Genomic DNA, 22,111 nt, shown 5'->3' with positions numbered 1-22,111 from the left:
TCCTGGTGGATAAAGTGGGTCATCACAAGTATGTTTGGTTTTAGCACTTCAGCTGACACTGAATTTCTTTCAATTATTCCACACACATCTGTCGTACAGTCCAACCTGACCAAATTCAGTACAAATACTCCTTAGACATTACTCTTTTGAAAAAACCAATTGGCCACTTGAATTTTCAATAGGCAGTCAGGTAGGGGTCAATTGAAGAATTACACAGGGACCACAATTAAAAGATGCTCCAATCATATTGAAAACTGTACCACATTATTTGTATAATAATAAATATTCCAAAAAGTATAGTTTGGACTATCTATGACTGAAGGTTATTGGGTAAAAACAGCAGGAATGGTGACAAAGGTCAATTTCAGCTAGTACAGGGGTTAAGAGTTAAGGTTGCTCCAGCTTTGGAAAAAAAGTGGTGCAGATTATTGGTTGAGCTAATAGGATTAGGATTAATAAATGGAATAGTTTTGACTGTGTTGAATGCTTGGCCTGTAAAGTATCTCCATAACTTTCAGTCACAGATAGTCCAAATGATACCTTTTTGGATTCTTTGTGATCAGACAAATAACGTGGTATAGTTTTCAATATGGTGGCTTTGTGGTTAACACTGTTGCCTCACGGCAAGAAGGTCATGGGATTGATTCCCACCTGTGGCCTTTCTGTATGGAGTTTGCATGTTTTCCTCATGTTTGCGTGGGTTCTTCTGGGTGCTCTGGCTTCCTCCCACATTCAAAGTCATACAGGTTAGGTGGATTGGAAACTTTAAATTGTCTGTAGGTGTGCGTGTGGATGTGAATGTGTTTGTCTGCATGTACCTGCGACAGACTGGAGTCCTATCCAGGGTGTACCCTGCCTCACGCCCTGTGACTGCTGGGATAGGCTCCAGCCCCCTGACTCTTAATTGGAGTAAGCAGTTAAAGATGAGTGAGTGAGTGAGTGAGTGAGTGAGTGAGTGAGTGAGTGAGTTTTCAGTATGATTATCTATATGAGTATCTTTAACATTGATCCCTAATTCTTCATCTGACCCCTACTTGGCTTGAAGTGTGCCACCAGCGCATCTCTTAGAGTTGATTGATTTGACCATTATAGACTAAACAACTATATAGTGTTATAGGATGGGAAATGTAAAACACTCAGAGTAATCGGCTGAGGTGCTCCTTGAGTAGGACAGAGCCCCACATTGGCAATTGGCTTTGTAATATCTCAGTGGACAGCAGCACCACTGGACTGGTAGGAGGCTAAGGTAAGCGGCCAACTTTGTATTTGGCTGTCTTAAAAATATTATGTATTTAGTGAGGAAAACATGCACATTTACCTGTATAGGTATCCTCTCCACACTACCAGACACTTTGAATGAATTTTTTTTTCCTGTTCAGTGATGGTAACAATTGATTTACTGTGTGCTTTTGATTGCTTCATTCACATAATAATGTTGCATAGCTGGTTAGCCTGTAAGTGTGGTTGAGTTCTAAACCAGTATTGCACCAAATAAATTGTCTGTTGTCCCAAGTGGAAAAAAAGACTCTCAAAGATCTTAACAGAGCTCAGGTTGAGAAATTCCAGAGTTGTCCTTTAATTACAGGAATCTCAGTGGCCTTTGCTGTGGGTGTAGCAACTGTACTTAAGCCCACAATACAGATTAACTCTTAATTTTGAAAAATTTTGTGGAGACCGGCTTTTTGCCCTCAGAAGTGAAGTCGGATTCAGATTTTGTAATGATTGGACCAAAAACACCAGAGCAGAGAACATCAGTGCTTACTAAATGGCTTTTATTTTGCACAAGTTCAGCTGAAACAGTCAGTATACTCAGAGGAATCTCATAAAGCAATAGTGTCCATCCAGGAACAGGAAGAGATTGGTGGAGGACACAGGTGACTGTTTAGTACACAGGAAGGCAGCTTATCAAACAATGGTGTCGTTGAGGGAAGCAGCAAGAGTGTAAGCCAGATAAACACGCAGAGGGTCAAAGTACCATAATTGAACACAGCAAGTCGACAAACCAGGAAACGGCAGGCTAATCTCAGGGGACATGGAAAGGCAGTGTGGGTCGGCAACTGTAAGACATACATAAGGAAATAATGTGAGAAATCAGGTATGAGAGTGAGCCAATCTGCTGAGGGAGTAAAGGAACTGTGGTGGTTGAATAATGCTTGAAACAATCTACAAGGAAACCAAAATGCAAATTTTGGCCCCAACTCTAACGCAGGAAAAAGAGGATGTTGATACTCAAATGTGCTGTAGAACAGCCCGGTGGAGGAGACAGGGAGTAAATTATGGGTGTATTCAACCCAAACCAAATGATCAGCTCATAAAGAGGGCTGTGTAGCATCCAGGCATTTCAACATAATTTCAACTCTTGGTTATACTGTTCAGTCTCCCTATTTGACTGTGGATGGTACATAGAAGAAAGTCTAAAAGTCGCACCAATCTGCCTGCAGAACTCCTTCCAAAACCTAGAAATGAACTGAGGACCTCAATCAGAGACAATGTCACTGCATCCATGCATGTCAAGCACATACTGAACAAGCACTTCCACAGTTTCTTTAGCAGAAAGCAGTTTGGACTAAGTAATAAAAATAACCATTTTAGAACAGCAATCAACTACCATGAAAATCATAGGGTTAACCCCTGGAGGGAGGCAACCAGAACTAGGAGAGGTTTTAGGAGACAAGTTGGTGGGGGGTTGATGGAACATGCAGCAACAAACTCCCAGACATCTTTGGCCAAGGTGGGCCACCAAAATTCTTGGTGGGTGTTGACTGTTGGCAGCCACTGTGTTCAAGGACATAGCCTGAAGAGGCTCTCTCACAGGGGTTGAGAATTAAGTTTAATATTGTGCCAGGGATTTGTCCATAAAATTCTTATCTGTACTGAAGTTGGCTAACACACAGTGTTATAAATTCCCGGAGTGTGCATACAGGGTGGCTGTCACAATAGGCCGCTGGGTGCAGGACTTGGTGGAGGTGTTAGTCTTCCTTTTCCTGAAGGGAACCTGATCTTTTAGTGGATAGCGACTACGTAATGTCCCAGTGCACCACAGTAAATACAGAGGTGCATCCCCATCCACCCCTGACATTCCTCCAAAGACAGGTAAGCACACCCAACCAGCACGGGTACTTCTGTGGACACTGGGAATAGAGTTGATGATCTACTGTAGGAGGTGAGGCGGGTATTGCTCACTGATCTTTATATGTTACTGGATAGCTCATTGGCCCACACACTCCGTACAATCCACTGAAGCAAACTGGTGGCCATCTTGCCACACCCAACTTATGTGGACCGCACATTAGCTTAGTAGAACATCAACAATTTCAAGTAATAACTGAGCTGATTCTCTCATTTACTTATTTTTCTTCTTCGGATAATGTAAGATTGATCCCTCCTAATCTATACATGCCATGATTAGCTATTTGATTTATTTTCATTCTTTCTTTTATTACTTTGACACTTTATTCCCTTCTATTCTCACTTACTCATATCTCATTGGGACAAATACTCAGTTCTAAAAATTATCATTCTTTAAGCAAAGTGTATACAAATTTTGTGGAATCATCAGCAAGCTACATACAACCCCAATTCCAATGAAGGTGGGACATTGTGAAAAATGTAAATAAAAACAGAATACAATGATTTGCTATATTCAACCTATATTCAATTGAATACACCACAAAGACAAGATATTTAATGTTCAAACTGATAAACTTTATTTTTTTTGTGCAAATATTTGCTCATTTTTAAATGGATGCCTGCAACACGTTTCAAAAAAGCTGGGACAGTGGTATGTTTACCACTGTGTTACATCACCTTTCCTTCTAACAACACTCAATAAGCGTTTGGGAACTGAGGACACTAATTGTTGAAGTTTTGTAGGTGGAATTCTTTCCCATTCTTGCTTAATGTACGACTTTGTTTGTTCAACAGTCCGGGGTCTCTGTTGTCGTATTTTGCGCTTGATAATGCACCACACATTTTCAATGGGCAACAGGTCTGGACTGCAGGCAGGCCAGTCTAGTACCTGCGCTCTTTTACTACGAAGCCACGCTGTTGTAACACATGCAGAATGTGGCTTGGCATTGTCTTGCTGAAATAAGCAGGGACGTCCCTGAAAAAGACGTTGCTTGGATGCAGCATGCGTTGCTCCAAAACCTGGATGTACCTTTCAGCATTGATGGTGCCATCACAGATGTGTAAGTTGTCCATGCCATGGGCACTAACACACCCCATACCATCACAGATGCTGGCTTTGGAACTTTGCACTGGTAACAATCTGGATGGTCTTTTTCCTCTTTTGTCCGGAGGACACAACGTCCATGATTTCCAAAAACAATTTGAAATGTGGACTCATCAGACCACAGCACACTTTCCCACTTTGCATCTGTCCATTTCAAATGAGCTCAGGCCTGGAGAAGGTGGCGGCATTTCTGGATGTTGTTGATGTATGGCTTTCGCTTTGCATGGTAGAGTTTTAACTTGCACTTGTAGATGTAGCGATGAACTGTGTTAACTGACAATGGTTTTCTGAAGTGTTCCTGAGCCCACGCGGTAAGATCCTTTACACAAAGATGTTGGTTTTTAATGCAGTGCCGCCTGAGGGCTTGAAGTTCACAGGCATTCAGTGTTGTCTTTCGGCCTTGCCGCTTACGTGTGGAAAGTTCTCCAGATTCTCTGAATCTTCTGATTATATTATGGACTGTAGATGATGGAATCCCTAAATTCCTTGCAATTGAATTTTGAGAAACATTGTTCTTAAACTGTTGGACTATTTTTTTCACGCAGTTGTTCATAAAGTGGTGATCCTCGCCCCATCTTTGCTTGTGAATGGCTGAGCCTTTTGGGGATGCTCCTTTTATACCCAATCATGACACTCCAATTTCCAAACACTCCTGAAACACTCCTGTTTCCAATTAGGTGTTCTTTCAACTTTCCCAGTCTTTTGTTGCCCCATCCCAACTTTTTTGAAATGTGTTGCAGGCATCCGTTTCAAAATGAGCAAATATTTGCACAAAAACAACAAAGTTTATTAGTTTGAACATTAACTATCTTGTCTTTGTGGTGTATTCAATTGAATATAGGTTGAAGAGAGTTTGCAAATCAGTGTACAGTATTCTGTTTTTATTTACATTTTACACAACATCCCAACTTCACTGGATATATATATATATATATATATATATATATATATATATATATATATATATATATATATACACGAGGTCTATTAGAAAATTATCCGACCTTATTATTTTTTTCAAAAACCATATGGATTTGAATCACATGTGACTGCATCAGACAAGTTTGAACCCTCGTGCGCATGCGTGAGTTTTTCCACGCCTATCGAGGAGCGGAGGCACTGAGATTCCTGTCGAGGAGCGGAGGCTTCGCACGTTGCGGCACCACCGCTCCTCCGCTCATCCGCTCCCTTAACCCTATGATTCTCCTCTTTCCATGACAAAAACTCCTGTAACAGTGGAATGTGCCATTCATTTCCAAACTGGATGCTGTGTTTTATCTGGGATGTCGTCTGACTAGCACAGGAATTGTGAAAAGACGTGGACATCAGCACTTTTTCGGCACATTGAGACAGACTTCCGCGCGTCACGGCGGTGCCGCATGGCGCAAAGCAACGCCGTGATGAAGCCTCACAGGACATGTTCTGGCATGTCCAGGCACATCCACAATTTCTCGGATAATCACTCGATGGAAAAACCACCGACAGCTGTCTGAATGCCATCTCAAAGCCTTCCTGTGAGACCAAAACGGAGGTGGTTTTGTCTCGCTCCAGTAGCGAATCCATCGTGATGCGTGAAGCCTCCGCTCGGCTTTCCATGACAAAATCTCTTGTTAAAAGTGAAATCTGCCGGAAAATGGTTGATGTCCAGCTCTTGTGATAACCAGAGAAATGGCACACGATGGTCACGGATCCAGACAGCCATCCGTTTAGAAATGAAATGGTCGTTGAGCCTGTCGATGGCGGCTTCGGAGTGCGGCGTGCCCCACAGCCGCTGGGGGCCCTCCTTAAAGCGACAGTAACACTCCTTATTCTCTACCAAGCCCGTAACATTTTCACCTGAAAGCCAGATAAATTTTTCTAATGGTTTCCAGCTGCCAGTCTCTAACAGTTTCTGAAAAAATTCTGATGGAAAAAAAGCCCAAATCATTCTGCCATTTCCTGACAATGAAAATCCGCTGAGGGGGTGGACCACTCCTCACTCAAAGCCTGCTCACAGGCGAATGACGCAACCGACAGGCGTGGAAAAACTCATGCATGCGCACGAGGGTTCAAGCTTGTCTGACGCAATCACACATGATTCAAATCCATATGGTTTTTGAAAAAAATAATAAGGTCAGATACTTTTCTAATAGACCTCGTATATATGTATATACAGTGAGGAAAATAGTATTTGAACACCCTGCGGTTTTACAAGTTCTCCCACTTAGAAATCATGGAGGGGTCTGAAATTTTCATCTTAGGTGCATGTCCACTGTCAGAGACATAATCTAAAAAAAAAAATCCGTAAATCACAATGTATGATTTTTTAATAATTTATTTGTACTATGTTACTGCTGCAAATAAGTATTTGATCACCTGCCAACCAGCAAGAATTCTGGCTCACACAGACCTGTTAATTTTTCTTTAAGAAGCTCTTTTATTCTGCACTCTTTACCTGTATTAATTGCACCTGTTTGAACTTGTTACCTGTATAAAAGACACCTGTTCACACACTCAATCAATCACACTCCAACCTGTCCACCATAGCCAAGACCAAAGAGCTGTCTAAAGACACCAGGGACAAAACTGTAGACCTGCACAAGGCTGGGATGGACTACAGGACAACAGGCAAGCAGCTTGGTAGAAGACAGCAACTGTTATGATTATTTATTTGAAAGTGGAAGAAACACAAGATGACTGTCAATCTCCCTCGGTCTGGAATTCCATGCAAGATCTCACTTTGTGGGGTAAGAATGATTCTGAGAAAGCTCAGAACTACACAGGAGGACCTGGTCAATGGCCTGAAGAGAGCTGGGACCACAGTCACAAAGATTACATTAGTAACACATGATGCTGTCATGGTTTAAAATCCTGCAGGGCAGCAAGGTCCCCCTGCTCAAGCCAGCACATGTCCAGGCCCATTTAAAGTTCACCAGTGACCATCTAGATGATCCAGAGGAGGCATGGGAGAAGGTCATGTGGTCAGATGAGACCAGAATAGAGCTTTTTGGAATCAACTCCACTTACCATGTTTAGAGGTTGAGAACAACCCCAAGAAAACCATCCCAACCGTGAAGCACTGGGGTGGAAACATCATACTCTGGGGGTGCTATTCTGCAAAGGGGACAGGACGACTGCACCGTATTGAAGGGAGAATGGATGGGGTCATGTATTGCGAGATTTTGGCAAACAACCTCCTTCCCTCAGTAAGAGCATTGAAGATGGGTCAGGGCTGGGTCTTCCAGCACGACAATGACCCCAAACACATAGCCAGGGCAACTAAGGAGGGGCTCCGTAAGAAGCATTTCAAGGTCCTGGAGTGGCCTGGCCAGTCTCCAGACCTGAACTCAATAGAAAATCTTTGGAGGGAGCTGAAACTCCAAACCTGAAAGATCTAGAGAAGATCTGTATGGAGGAGTGGACCAAAATCCCTGCTGCAGTGTGTGAAAACTTGGTGAAAACTACAGGAAACGTTTGACCTCTGTAATTGCAAACAAAGGCTACTGTACCAAATATTAACATTGATTTTCACAGGTGTTCAAATACTTATTTGCAGCAGTAACATACAAATATATATATATATACACACAATGTTCATTTCTCTACCATAAGCCGTCTCCAAAGGCGTTTCAGAGAATTTGGCAGTACATCCAACCAGCCTCACAACCGCAGACCACGTGTAACCACACCAGCCCAGGACCTCCACATCCAGCATGTTCACCTCCAAGATCGTCTGCGACCAGCCACTCGGACAGCTGCTGAAACAATCGGTTTGCATAACCAAAGAATTTCTGCACAAACTGTCAGAAACCGTCTCAGGGAAGCTCATCTGCATGCTCGTCGTCCTCATCGGGGTCTTGACCTGACTCCAGTTTGTCTTCCTAACCGACTTGAGTGTGCAAATGCTCACATTCGCTGGCGTTTGACACGTTGGAGAGGTGTTCTCTTCACGGATGAATCCCGGTTCACACTGTTCAGGGCAGATGGCAGACAGCGTGTGTGGTGTCGTGTGGGTGAGCGGTTTTCTGATGTCAATGCTGTGGATCGGGTGGCCCATGGTGGCGGTGGGGTTATGGTATGGGCAGGCGTCTGTTATGGACGAAGAACACAGGTGCATTTTATTGATGGCATTTTGAATGCACAGAGATACCGTGATGAGATCCTGAGGCCCATTGTTGTGCCATACATCCAAGAACATCACCTCATGTTGCAGCAGGATAATGCACGGCCCCATGTTGCAAGGATCTGTACACAATTCTTGGAAGCTGAAAATGTCCCAGTTCTTGCATGGCCGGCATACTCACCGGACATGTCACCCAATGAGCATGTTTGGGATGCTCTGGACCGGCGTATACGACAGCGTGTACCAGTTCCTGCCAATATCCAGCAACTTCGCACAGCCATTGAAGAGGAGTGGACCAACATTCCACAGGCCACAATTGACAACCTGATCAACTCTATGCGAAGGAGATGTGTTGCACTACATGAGGCAAATGGTGGTCACACCAGATACTGACTGGTATCCCCCCCAATAAAACAAAACTGCACCTTTCAGAGTGGCCTTTTATTGTGGACAGTCTAAGGCACACCTGTGCATTAATCATGGTGTCTAATCAGCATCTTGGTATGGCACACCTGTGAGGTGGGATGGATTATCTCAGCAAAGGAGAAGTGCTCACTATCACAGATTTAGACTGGTTTGTGAACAATATTTGAGGGAAATGGTGATATTGTGTATGTGGAAAAAGTTTTAGATCTTTGAGTTCATCTCACACGGGAGCAAAACCAAAAGTGTTGCGTTTATATTTTAGTTGAGTATATGTATGTATGTATGTGTGTGTATATATATATATATATATGTATTGTGTGTGTATTGGTGCCATATCATGAACAAAAGTGGATGGATAACAAAAGTCATGATGGATAATACAGAAATAGTAGATTTTTTAAAATAGTTGCACTAAAAGAATAAAACACTACTGAACTAGCTACAGAAGAGTTAGTTTTCACTGCAATGACAACATTTACAGTATTACACACAGCTCTATGAGCTTCAGCCTAATATAACTAATAAAGCTCGTAGCAACAACGCCTAAAGCTCCAAAACTATGCACAAGTAGACCTAATAAATGTCTTAAAATAGTTCATCCAACATAAAACACAACATGTGGCTACACATGTTGAGTTAATAAGCCACTTATTATTATTATTATTGTCTATATGCTGGAATAAGGGAGAGAACTCTTCAAATTATTGTTCATTACTTAAAGTGGAACTTGGTTACCAACAAGTTCCACTTTACACTTGGAGGCACCCAGATTCCATCCATCACCAACAAGCCAGTGAAGAGCCTGGGGAAGGTTTTTGACTGCAGCCTGAGAGATACAGCAGCCATCCAGTTGACCAACCAGGAGTTAGAAGGTTGGTTAACCACCTTGGACAAGTCAGGTCTCCCGGGCAAGTTCAAGGCCTGGGTGTACCAGCATGGTATCCTCCCAAGAATTCTCTGGCCCCTTTTAGTGTATGAGGTACCGATCTCCACAGTCGAAGGCTTTGAGAAGAGGGTCAGCAGGTTCTTGTAGCAGTGGCTGGGTCTACTGCGAAGTCTGAGCAGCATTGCCCTGTATGGGAAAAACAACATGCTGAAGCTCCCCATCAGCAGCCTGAATGAGGAATTCAAGGTGAGCCGCACTAGGGAGGTGCTGCAATACAGAGAGTCATGTGACCCAAAAATCTCTCAAGCTGGGATTGAAGTCAGGACCGGGCGGAAATGGAGGGCAGCAGAGGCCGTAGATGTTGCCGAATCACGGCTGCGGCACAGAGCTCTGGTGGGGACAGTGGTGCGGGGAAGAGCAGGCCTGGGCTGCAGTACAACACCTCGCTACGACAAGGCAAAGGGGAAAGATAAGAGGGCACTGCTCCTGGAGGAAGTGCGAGTGGCAGTTGAAGAAGAGAGAGCAGGCAGGATGGTGGGAATGCGGCAGCAGGGAGCCTGGACGTGATGGGAGCAGGCAGTGGAGCGCAAAGTCACTTGGACCGAGTTGTGGAGAGCCGAGCCCCAGCGCATAAAATTTCTGATCCAGGCTGTCTATGACTTACTGCCAAGCCCGTCCAACCTGTTCTTGTGGGGGAAGGTGGAGTCTCCAGCATGTGCTCTGTGCCAGAAGAAAGGGACCCTGGTGCACATCTTGAGCTGCTGTCCGAGAGACCTGAGCGAGGGGCGCTACCGTTGGCGGCATGACTAGGTCTTGAAGGCCATAGCAAACACCATCTGCATGGGGATTACGCAGTGCAAGCGTCTTCGCCCAGTGAAGAAGACCATTTCCTTCGTCAGAGCTGGGGAAGAACCAACAGCTGCTGCCAGGACCTCTTCTGCTGGCCTTCTAGCAATGGCACAAGACTGGGAACTGAAAGTGGACCTAGGGAAGCAATTAAGGTTCCCAGAGAATGTAGCCAAAACATCTCTAAGGCCAGATGTGGTGCTGACCTCAGTGAGCTCCAAGCAGGTGGTGCTCCTAGAACTTACGATCCCCTGGGAAGATCGTATCGAGGAGGCCAATGAGTGGAAGAGGGCCAAGTACCAGGATCTGCTGGAGGAGTGTCATCGCAACGGATGGCGAGCAAGATGTGAGCCCATTGAGGTGGGATGCAAAAGGTTCGCAGGCCAGTCCCTCTACAGGGCCTACAACATCCTGGGCATCACTGGGGTCAACAAGCGTAGAGCCATTAAGGAAGCCACAGAGGCGGCAGAGGTTCCCTTGCGGTGGCTGTGGATCAGACAAGGAGATCCGTGGGTAGGGTAACGCTTCCTTGACACAAGCTGGGGGATTGATCACCCCTGGCTGGGTCACCCGAAGGAGAGTGTATGATGTTTGAAAGACCCGAAACACTCTGTGATCCCGGGTAACATCACTGATGATGTGTCCAGGATGCATCACTAGTTGATGTATGTTACAAGCTTCTGCCTGGCTGAGCCAGTGACTATCAGGAAAGACTGGTTGACTACCAAGAATAGAATGGTGACAGCTAGAGAGACAGCGGACAGCCCGGAGAGACGGCATTGGGGCAGTAAGGGTTAGCAGCCCAGACCTGCATCTTCCTCTCTATCAGGAGGAAGAACCCACCCCAAAAGCTACAGATCAACTTACGGAGAAATACCCCCAGGGATCTCCGAGAGGGGAGGAGGATGAGGATCCTACTCGGACGGACAAAGGAATGACGATACTAGGCAATGGAAATACGACAATAAGTCAATCAATCAATCAATCAATTTTTTTATATAGCGCCAAATCACAACAAACAGTTGCCCCAAGGTGCTTTATATTGTAAGGCAAGGCCATACAATAATTATGTAAAACCCCAACGGTCAAAACGACCCCCTGTGAGCAAGCACTTGGCTACAGTGGGAAGGAAAAACTCCCTTTTAACAGGAAGAAACCTCCAGCAGAACCAGGCTCAGGGAGGGGCAGTCTTCTGCTGGGACTGGTTGGGGCTGAGGGAGAGAACCAGGAAAAAGACATGCTGTGGAGGGGAGCAGAGATCGATCAATAATGATTAAATGCAGAGTGGTGCATACAGAGCAAAAAGAGAAAGAAACAGTGCATCATGGGAACCCCCCAGCAGTCTACGTCTATAGCAGCATAACTAAGGGATGGTTCAGGGTCACCTGATCCAGCCCTAACTATAAGCTTTAGCAAAAAGGAAAGTTTTAAGCCTAATCTTAAAAGTAGAGAGGGTGTCTGTCTCCCTGATCTGAATTGGGAGCTGGTTCCACAGGAGAGGAGCCTGAAAGCTGAAGGCTCTGCCTCCCATTCTACTCTTACAAACCCTAGGAACTACAAGTAAGCCTGCAGTCTGAGAGCGAAGCGCTCTATTGGGGTGATATGGTACTACGAGGTCCCTAAGATAAGATGGGACCTGATTATTCAAAACCTTATAAGTAAGAAGAAGAATTTTAAATTCTATTCTAGAATTAACAGGAAGCCAATGAAGAGAGGCCAATATGGGTGAGATATGCTCTCTCCTTCTAGTCCCCGTCAGTACTCTAGCTGCAGCATTTTGAATTAACTGAAGGCTTTTTAGGGAACTTTTAGGACAACCTGATAATAATGAATTACAATAGTACAGCCTAGAGGAAATAAATGCATGAATTAGTTTTTCAGCATCACTGAGACAAGACCTTTCTGATTTTAGAGATATTGCGTAAATGCAAAAAAGCAGTCCTACATATTTGTTTAATATGCGCTTTGAATGACATATCCTGATCAAAAATGACTCCAAGATTTCTCACAGTATTACTAGAGGTCAGGGTAATGCCATCCAGAGTAAGGATCTGGTTAGACACCATGTTTCTAAGATTTGTGGGGCCAAGTACAATAACTTCAGTTTTATCTGAGTTTAAAAGCAGGAAATTAGAGGTCATCCATGTCTTTATGTCTGTAAGACAATCCTGCAGTTTAGCTAATTGGTGTGTGTCCTCTGGCTTCATGGATAGATAAAGCTGGGTATCATCTGCGTAACAATTAAAATTTAAGCAATACCGTCTAATAATACTGCCTAAGGGGAGCATGTATAAAGTGAATAAAATTGGTCCTAGCACAGAACCTTGTGGAACTCCATAATTAACTTTAGTCTGTGAAGAAGATTCCCCATTTACATGAACAAATTGTAATCTATTAGACAAATATGATTCAAACCACCGCAGCGCAGTGCTCTAATCTCTGTAATAAAATTTTATGGTCAACAGTATCAAAAGCAGCACTGAGGTCTAACAGAACAAGCACAGAGATGAGTCCACTGTCCGAGGCCATAAGAAGATCATTTGTAACCTTCACTAATGCTGTTTCTGTACTATGATGAATTCTAAAACCTGACTGAAACTCTTCAAATAGACCATTCCTCTGCAGATGATCAGTTAGCTGTTTTACAACTACCCTTTCAAGAATTTTTGAGAGAAAAGGAAGGTTGGAGATTGGCCTATAATTAGCTAAGATAGCTGGGTCAAGTGATGGCTTTTTAAGTAATGGTTTAATTACTGCCACCTTAAAAGCCTGTGGTACATAGCCAACTAACAAAGATAGATTGATCATATTTAAGATCGAAGCATTAAATAATGGTAGGGCTTCCTTGAGCAGCCTGGTAGGAATGGGGTCTAATAAACATGTTGATGGTTTGGATGAAGTAACTAATGAAAATAACTCAGACAGAACAATCGGAGAGAAAGAGTCTAACCAAATACCGGCATCACTGAAAGCAGCCAAAGATAACGATACGTCTTTGGGATGGTTATGAGTAATTTTTTCTCTAATAGTTAAAATTTTGTTAGCAAAGAAAGTCATGAAGTCATTACTAGTTAAAGTTAATGGAATACTCAGCTCAATAGAGCTCTGACTCTTTGTCAGCCTGGCTACAGTGCTGAAAAGAAACCTGGGGTTGTTCTTATTTTCTTCAATTAATGATGAGTAGAAAGATGTCCTAGCTTTACGGAGGGCTTTTTTATAGAGCAACAGACTCTTTTTCCAGGCTAAGTGAAGATCTTCTAAATTAGTGAGACGCCATTTCCTCTCCAACTTACGGGTTATCTGCTTTAAGCTACGAGTTTGTGAGTTATACCACGGAGTCAGACACTTCTGATTTAAAGCTCTCTTTTTCAGAGGAGCTACAGCATCCAAAGTTGTCTTCAATGAGGATGTAAAACTATTGACGAGATACTCTATCTCACTTACAGAGTTTAGGTAGCTACTCTGCACTGTGTTGGTATATGGCATTAGAGAACATAAAGAAGGAATCATATCCTTAAACCTAGTTACAGCGCTTTCTGAAAGACTTCTAGTGTAATGAAACTTATTCCCCACTGCTGGGTAGTCCATCAGAGTAAATGTAAATGTTATTAAGAAATGATCAGACAGAAGGGAGTTTTCAGGGAATACTGTTAAGTCTTCTATTTCCATACCATAAGTCAGAACAAGATCTAAGATATGATTAAAGTGGTGGGTGGACTCATTTACTTTTTGAGCAAAGCCAATAGAGTCTAATAATAGATTAAATGCAGTGTTGAGGCTGTCATTCTCAGCATCTGTGTGGATGTTAAAATCGCCCACTATAATTATCTTATCTGAGCTAAGCACTAAGTCAGACAAAAGGTCTGAAAATTCACAGAGAAACTCACAGTAACGACCAGGTGGACGATAGATAATAACAAATAAAACTGGTTTTTGGGACTTCCAATTTGGATGGACAAGACTAAGAGACAAGCTTTCAAATGAATTAAAGCTCTGGAAGTGTGCAAAAACCTACGTGTACCAGAACATCGTCGGGTTAAATGGCCCCAAGCAAACAAGGAGCAGGAATGGTGCCAGTTTGATGAAGACATCAATTCCATCTTGGAACAACAGCCAAGGAGGAAGTCGATCGACGTCTCCAGACCATGACTACCATCATCATCAGCTTAGCAACTGAGAGATTCGGCCTGGAGGAGAAGAAGGTGGTAAAGCTTCCCTATACCAAGAGCAACCGAGCAAACAAGATCCATCTGCTCAGGCAGGAATTGAAGGTCCTGAAGTGGCGGTTCAAGTAGGCAAATGAGGAGGAGAGGGGACCTCTGGCAGAGCTGCGGCGCATACTCCATAAGAAGCTCTTGACCTTGAGGAGGGCTGAGTGGCATAGGAGGAGGAGGAAGGAAAGAGCCAGGATGCGCACTGCCTTTCTAGCAAATCCGTTTGGGTTTACAAAACAGCTGCTGGGGCAGAAGCACAGCGGCCAACTTACCTGCACCAAAGCAGAGATTGACCACCACCTGGCTGCAACCCTCGCAGATACATGCAGGGAGCAAGAGCTGGGCCACTGCCAGGCCTTGACTGACCCACCTGTACCAACGCTGGACTTTGATGGGAGGGAGCCCAGCTGGAAGGAGATCCAAGATGTGGTCAAGAAGACAAGATCAAGCTCAGCCCCAGGACCTAGTGGGGTACTTTATAAGGTGTACAAGAACTGCCCAAAGTTACTCCACAGGCTCTGGAGGATCCTGAAGGTGATCTGGAGGAGAGGAAAGGTTGCTGAACAGTGGCGGTTTGCAGAAGAGGTATGGATTCCAAAAGAAGAAAAGTCTAAGAACATCGACCAGTTTAGATCCATCTCCCTGCTCAGTGTTGAAGGGAAACTATTCTTCAGCATTGTCGCCAGGCGTCTGACAGACTACCTCTTGAGGAACTCCTACATCGACACCTCAATCCAGAAAGGAGGGATCCCGAAGATACCAGAGTGTCTGGAACACAACGGGGCAGTCACCCAGCTGATAAGGGAAGCCAGAGAGAACAAAGCTGACCTAGTCGTGCTGTGGTTGGACCTCACAAATGCGTATCACCCGAAACACTGGTTTCGGGTAACATCACTGATGATGTGTCCAGGATGCATCACTAGTTGATGTATGTTACAAGCTTCCCATTTCAATCATACAGGTGAAATGTTCATCACCAGCCTTTGATCTGGCGATTTGTGCAGTTTATAACTGCACATGAAGGTATTTTTTAACAAAATTACAAAGAATAAAGTTGCGTGCGCCTCATTAAACATCAATAGAAAAGAGCGTTCAGGAGCGGGACATCGGAGTGGTAATATGGCGGCCGATTTGCTTCAAAAATATTGGCCAATGAGTGATCCAGTGTTATATAGATATCAGTGGGTGTTGCTGTGGGGGGCCCTGGGGAATGTGAGCACTACCAACAGCCCAGAGTGGTACATAGATGTTCTAACTTTCATTCATGTAGTACTGATCTATCTTTGTGGGTAAGGCCACCAGGTTGTCTCAGTTTGAGGGCAGGTTGAGAGGAGCTAGATCTATCTTGGTCTGTTCAGATAATGCCTTGAAGGAATCACAAAGGACAGAAGAGTTTCAGGTGGTATCTGCTGCCAGGGCCCAGAATTTGATAATACTGTTCAAATCTCTTCCAAAGTCTTGGAATAAAGACAGCAACCTATGAATTGCCTCACATCCACTTGAGTGACATCGTGTGAGTGAAAGTTTGTGCAGAATGACACACCCCTCAAGAATCAAAATGTGAACACCAGAACTGTGAACCATGATAGATTTTTGTTACTTGAACACACAGACACAAATCATGTATTCGTACATTTTGTTTACTCCAAAAAGTGACACACTAACCTTAACTCATATTATCCGTTTTGTAGCTTTAATTTATCCATTAGCCCTCATTATGTTGGAACTGCCTGCCTTTGATTGACAGTGAATGCACTGCAAAATATTGTCTGTATAAGAAATTTGACCTTGTATTTATTAAGCCATTTCAACCAGCAGATTATTGATATGAGTAATGGTAGCAATGTTCAAAGAGTACAAAAAATAATTTGATTTAACAAGAGGTGGGTCAGAAAAATTACAGATGAATGATTTAAAGGCATTGTGCCACTGCAGTTTTTTTTAAGGTTTAAGCCATAAAAAGAATTTTCTTTGTCACACTATAATTTTGTTCCTTTGCAGTTATATAAGGTATTCATAACATGATATTGCCAATATGATCAAAATGTATGCCGTCCGGAAACAATTTAGAATTTCAACCCCTGACGGGGAGAAGTTCAAGACATCAGATGCTATGACTAACATTTGGTAGTTTGAAGGGATTTACAAGAAATCTTTTGGATGTTAACGTAAGATGAGCCACAAGTAATCTCAAAGCCTCACATACGCACACACATGCTTCCTCCTGTAGTTAGTCTGCATGACAGTGATGAAGGAAAAGACAATATTTGCTATGAGATTCCCTCCCAGATAAATACTGTATGTCTTCATTAAAAAAAAAAACCTGTAAATTTGCAACATGTTACAAAAATAAACCTACATTATAATGCTTGGATTTTGATAGAAACTAAATTTTCTCAGTTTTGTGAAATTTGAAAGGCCGTATAGCTTTAAAACAAACAAAATTTAATGGGCAGACTTCACATGCATTCCAAAATGAAACTCAGTTTCAGATTCATATTGTCTTATTATATTTTTATTAATTTATTAAAAACACAAGACACAATAAAACAGTTCCAAAGGAAAAGAACCATTTATTACATTCTTAAAACCACATATAATGTATCCAACTGGACAAAACTGAGCTGAGTGACTCATGGACTAGTAATATATCTTTTGTACATTTTCTCATATAGGCAAAGACAAGACGGAGAAACAATTCTTTTCTGGTTTGTTTTTATGTTTTCCTAATCTTTCTTAAATTAAAAAAATAGATCACTGACTTTACATGACAGAAAGAAAAACGTGGATAAAGGACTGACAAATAAATGAAAATCACATGCACGCACACACACAACAACCACTAAACCCCAATAATGAAATTGATCTTTAAAGCTACAGTGTGTAGGATTAATGCCATCTAGTGGTGTGGTTGCAGATTGCATTATGGCGTCAGTCACGATATTACTTCCATTTGCATTTTTGTGAATTCAGGCTCCCATGCCTAGTCTTGTGGTAAACAATATGTATGATTCTACTACTGACTTCTGTTCTTTTTTCTTCTAGTCGTGGTGAAAAATTTGAAACAAAAATGGTGTATGCATGTCCCATTTAGGCTACTGTATCAACATGGTGGCCTCTATGAGTGGGCCCACTCCCATGTAGATATGAAGGGCTCATTCTAAGCTTCTGAAAACACATTGTTGCAAGTAATTGTACATTATATAATGGCTGAGTGGATCCTTGTCATTTGAATGGTGGCTTGTATATCACATGACATGGATTATTCATACCATTTGCCATTGTGTTTCATTGACTGTGCAATAGTTCTGTTTTAGTGTGTAATTTTGGTGCTATATGAAATGTGCTATTGCACGTCCTGACCACCGCACATACTCACACTACCGGGGTGGCGTTTAGCTAAACATGGCAGAGTCAGTGGACGGCATCATGGACTACATTGTCCCTTTTCTATTGTTAATACACTCAATAAAATTATAAACGCAACACTTTTGGTTTTGCTCCCATTTTGTTTGAGATGAACTCAAAGATCTAAAACTTTTTCCACATACACAATATCACCATTTCCCTCAAATATTGTTCACAAACCAGTCTAAATCTGTGATAGTGAGCACTTTTCTTTTGCTGAGATAATCCATCCCACCTCACAGGTGTGCCATATCAAGATGCTGATTAGACACCATGATTAGTGCACAGGTGTGCCTTAGACTGCCCACAATAAAAGGCCACTCTGAAAGGTGCAGTTTTATCACACAGCACAATGCCACAGATGTCGCAAGATTTGAGGGAGCGTGCAATTGGCATGCTGACAGCAGGAATGTCAACCAGAGCTGTTGCTTGTGTATTGAATGTTCATTTCTCTACCATAAGCTGTCTCCAAAGGCGTTTCAGGGAATTTGGCAGTACATCCAACCAGCCTCACAACCGCAGACCACGTGTAACCACACCAGCCCAGGACCTCCACATCCAGCATGTTCACCTCCAAGATCGTCTGAGACCAGCCACTCGGACAGCTGCTGAAACAATCGGTTTGCATAACCAAAGAATTTCTGCACAAACTGTCAGAAACCGTCTCAGGGAAGCTCATCTGCATGCTCGTTGTCCTCATCGGGGTCTCGACCTGACTCCAGTTCGTCGTCGCAACTTCGCACAGCCATTGAAGAGGAGTGGACCAACATTCCACAGGCCACAATTGACAACCTGATCAACTCTATGCGAAGAAGATGTGTTGCACTGCATGAGGCAAATGGTGGTCACACCAGATACTGACTGGTATCCCCCCCCAATAAAACAAAACTGCACCTTTCAGAGTGGCCTTTTATTGTGGGCAGTCTAAGGCACACCTGTGCACTAATCATGGTGTCTAATCAGCATCTTGGTATGGCACACCTGTGAGGTGGGATGGATTATCTCAGCAAAGGAGAAGTGCTCACTATCACAGATTTAGACTGGTTTGTGAACAATATTTGAGGGAAATGGTGATATTGTGTATGTGGAAAAAGTTTTAGATCTTTGAGTTCATCTCATACAAAATGGGAGCAAAACCAAAAGTGTTGCGTTTATATTTTTGTTGAGTATAAATTAATAAACTATGAAATAACAAGGATCATTTTAGTCATTATATAAAACAAATAATGAATGTTTTTTCATTCTCTCAATGGAACGAATATTTAATTTGGTGGAAGCTGGAATGTACCATTCAACTCGGTTTCGCCTCGTTGCATGAACATTCCATCTTTCACCTCATGAAATAGTCATACCACTGAACTCATAAACATTCATTATCTGTATACGAATGAACAGATGATTATGAATGCTGCATTTCACATCTCCTAACGGCCCTAAACCTGACACACTGTAGCTTTAACTGAGTTTATCATTTAATTCCTACATTAAAGTGACTTTAATGTTACAATATCAGGACGAGCAGGAAGGGCTTTGACACTTTGTCAGCAACATTCACAAAAATAGAACTTATGTCCACAGTGATTATGATTATGGGCATCAAAGGTGTACAAGGTTAAAAACGACACAGGTAATAAAGGGACGAGAGGTCACGGCTAGCTCCCTGAGTGGCAGGTCCTCAACTTCTCAGCACCCCCACTAAGACATTATCAAATACTATCTTTGTACAGATAAGTGTAAACAGCTGTAGATGACCTTATGACAGATATGGAATGAAGGAAAATACTGCAGTAATAATAATAATAATAATCATAAAACAGTTGAAGTCTTGCTCGCTTTGAGGTTGAACTCAGGGGGGCAGCTGGCAGCTCTGTGTGGCGGTCGACTATTGTCCAGTGGAAAAGAGGAAAGTTTAAGTGCTCCATGTTTGGACAGGTGTTCCATTTTGGACTAAAAGGAAAAAGAACCTGCAAATGTACAAAATGATACAGTCGTTCCAACCAGCACAGAGGTTTTATGTTACATGTTAGGTGGTTTCAGTGAGGAAGAAGCGCGGGAGACCTTAAGCGTTTCCTGTTGTACAGTCCACGAATCTTTGCTTTGTGTCCACTTTTTCCTTCGTGTGCTGTTTGTCCTCATTTCTTTTGGCAGCAAGGGGTAACAACAGCATGGAGTGAAAGCTCTCAGTTTTGTCCTTATTTATTTATGCATTTCCCCCCCTTTCTTTTAGGTAAGAATGCCTCCCCTGCTGTGCTGCATCCACAAATCTCCACCCCGTCGCTTACTGCGGCTATCCCTGCTGGGCTGCAGGCACGGGCTGTTGCCATAGGAACCTGAGAGTACTGTCAATAGAGAAAAATAGTCCAGAAGAATCCAAAAATTAACTTTTTCCACACATCTGTCTTTCCCTCCTTTGCTTCTTTCCATCTGTTTTCCCTCCTTTTCTGTCTGAAAAAACTCCCCCCTCATTCTGACTCTCTATACACTTACATAGTCATCTATTTACATTCTTTCAAAAAGTATTAGTTCAGAAATGCGTATATAAATTAACGATTTCATTAATGTCCTGTCACTAAGTGGCATTTTCAGGGAAAGGGGTATGTGGGACTGAGGTTTCTCATTGCATTAAAAGAGCCTACAAAAGTCAGCACCAAACACAGTCTAAAATGTGTGAATTTTGTTTTTGTTTCCAGCTGATCCAGAAGGAGAGCTTAAAATACGAGCCATATTCAGTACTGTGCAAAGGTTTCAGGAACATCTATCATACCTATAACTTAGAAAAATAACAAAATGTGAATAGCAATAAGTAAATTATGTGCTTATTTTCACTTTTGGGAGATAAAACTACAAAAAGTCCTTTCACTGTTTTCCTGCAATCAAATTTACAAGAAAATCAGCTTGTACTGTATTTAGTTTTGAACAATCATTACCTCTGCCAAGGAGATTAAACTTTTACTATCGTTTGTTTGTAGGATACCTCAAGTAGCTCCCCCCCCACTCATTTAATGGTGGAGCACTGAAAAAAGAACTAACTTAAAAAAGCATTACAATTGGTAAAACCTGAATGAATTAAGTTGCTTGAACTTAAGTTTGTAAGTAAAGCCCCTTTCACACCGGGGGTGCTCCCGGTTGCTCCCAGTTGTGCCATGCGTCATTATGACGACGCCACGTAGAAGCAACTCAGTGCCGAGATGATGCAGCTCGGCGCCACAACAGCGCAAAGGGCGCAAAGGAGGAAGCAAGTCGGGTGCCGACCTGTTTAATTTTTTTGGCGTCCTGTGCTCAACGCAGAAAGGAAGTGGTTCCAGCGCAAGTCGGGGCAAAGAGGCATAACTTGGGGCAAAGAGGCGTTACCAGGCGTGACTCGGAGCCAATTTATGATTCCTCCTGTGTTCCATTGTTCCCACAGTATAAATCACGCAGGATTGTTTTTATTTAATGCAGTAAAAACTACACGCTAAAAAAAAAAAGACCACAAAAAAATAAAATAAAATAAAATACAGACTGATTGCCAGAAATATCCAGTAAAAAGTCTGGACATCTCTAGTCCACTCATGGACGTTCGTTCACGCGCGTACATGTGAACAATTAAAAGAAAAAAAAGTCTGGCTGCAGGCAGTTAGTTCCTTGTTCTCTGCTCAAACTCTCACATCACAGTTAAAAAAAGGACAATAAAGGACATACGTCCTGAGACAGGACATGTCAACATCAAGTAGAACTCCAGACACATTTGCTCAAGGACAGTTTGTGCGCGTGCGCGCATCTCGCGGTCAGGGGAGGAAAGATAAACTATAACAGAACTCAGAGTGCAGCACTGCAGCTCAGCACAACAAGTAGAAGAGAAGTCAGAGTGCACAGTCTGTCTGCAGCCAAACTGTGCACTCTGACTTCTATGTGCAGAGATCCTGCAGGCTGCGTTCTCACCTCCTCTCTGCCCCCTGCTGCGCGCACCTGACGCAGAAATTCCTGCGTCGTCATGACACCACAGGAAGCAATTG

General features: G+C 42.9%; 1 long non-coding RNA gene across 1 annotated transcript; it reads left to right on the top strand.

Moving 5' to 3' along the window:
• Positions 1 to 14,065: 14,065 nt before the first annotated feature.
• LOC117522341 lies at positions 14,066 to 20,330 on the top strand. Its single transcript, XR_004564201.1, has 3 exons — positions 14,066 to 14,076; positions 14,125 to 14,127; positions 20,173 to 20,330. It is a non-coding gene; the product is annotated as an uncharacterized LOC117522341 (long non-coding RNA).
• The last annotated feature ends 1,781 nt before the right edge of the window (positions 20,331 to 22,111 follow it).

Source organism: Thalassophryne amazonica, chromosome 12, assembly GCF_902500255.1.
Source record: "Thalassophryne amazonica chromosome 12, fThaAma1.1, whole genome shotgun sequence".
Classification (NCBI taxonomy): Eukaryota; Metazoa; Chordata; class Actinopteri; order Batrachoidiformes; family Batrachoididae; genus Thalassophryne; species Thalassophryne amazonica.
This window is presented reverse-complemented; position numbering and strand designations above follow the sequence as displayed.